Consider the following 1236-nt stretch of genomic DNA (forward strand, 5'->3'; position numbering starts at 1 on the left):
CAGCATGTAGACATACTGCTCACAAAAGCCGCCGGACTGAGATGTATATGCAAGCAATATCTGCACCATGTAACAGACAAATCCACCATGGGGAGATACATTTCAAAAATAGAGTATCTGCCACTCTCTATGCTGCAGAGCTTTGGGCCTCTGCATCTCCCTCTACCACGAAACCAGTTTTCTCATTTGAGTGTTGGCTTGTCAAGTGGAAGTGCCACAAACTTAGCCTACCTCCTGAGCTGGGTATCACCGCTATGGCCATCACACTTAACATCCCAAGGCTCACATCACTCTTTAATTAAAACACGCTCGTCAAAACAGTCAAACCCATGCTCCTTCTGGGAAAACTGTTCATGGAGGATCCCAATGACACGTATACGAACAAATCCTCAGCTATGCCCCCTGCAAAGACGCCTTCATCTGTTTCAATGATTTCTTCCTCAGCAGATGCTATCTCGAGTCCAGGACTTAGATGTCGACTTCAACAAGTAGAGATCGACAATATACGAAAAGAATAGTCAGTGGGGTGGCCAAAGTTACTACTGTTAAAATATGAGTCTTGAGCAATGTATATTCTTAAGCCAACCGACTATGTATATATTTATGCACTTCCTTGTATATAGTATGTAATTTGAAACAAATGATTGTACACTCGCTTAATGTTCGGTATATTTTTTCCATTTTCCTGTACTTTATTTCACTTATTTATTATTAATTTATGTATTTTTGGCTTTTTGAGGCAATAATATTTCTGTAGTACATTGTTAACTCCTGACCAGTGTTCCGTGACGTGCCGTTGCCACTACTATTATGTAAATATATCAATCTAAGTGTTACACTAAAGATTCTTCTTCTTAAATTCTACAAATTGCAGTGTCTGGAGACTAGCAACCTGCGTGGTGATCTGATTGAAGTGTATAAGGCCTTTAATGGGCTGATCAGGCTCAATAGTGGTGGGATTATTCCTCTTGCTGAGATTACTAACTTGAGTGGACATAAATTTAAATTGAGGAAAGACAGTTGTAGAATAGAGATGTGCGGAAGTTCGCCTTTGGCCAGCGAGTTGGTGTCTGGTGGGACAAATTTCCATCTGACATTGTAGAAGTTGACAGCTTAAATAAATTGAATGCAGAACTAACCAAACATTTGAAGTGAAGTGAATGGATGGGTGAAATGGGAAAGGTTTTTTTTTTGGTTGATGTTATAGAAGCTTGCTTTCTTGCATTATCTGCCTCT

The 1236-nt window shown here is 39.8% G+C and overlaps 1 protein-coding gene across 1 annotated transcript in view; it reads right to left on the reverse strand.

Moving 5' to 3' along the window:
• Positions 1-743: 743 nt before the first annotated feature.
• LOC150076894 (uncharacterized) overlaps positions 744-1236 on the reverse strand; it is a 37809-nt gene continuing 37316 nt past the window's right edge. The window contains exon 7 of the mRNA XM_090386388.1: positions 744-1236. This exon is cut by the window's right edge and continues 423 nt beyond it. The gene's annotated coding sequence lies outside the window, so the exon portion shown is untranslated.

Source organism: Mastigoproctus giganteus, chromosome 12 (assembly GCF_048544385.1).
Source record: "Mastigoproctus giganteus isolate SK-2022 chromosome 12, ASM4854438v1, whole genome shotgun sequence".
NCBI classification, from domain to species: domain Eukaryota; kingdom Metazoa; phylum Arthropoda; class Arachnida; order Uropygi; family Thelyphonidae; genus Mastigoproctus; species Mastigoproctus giganteus.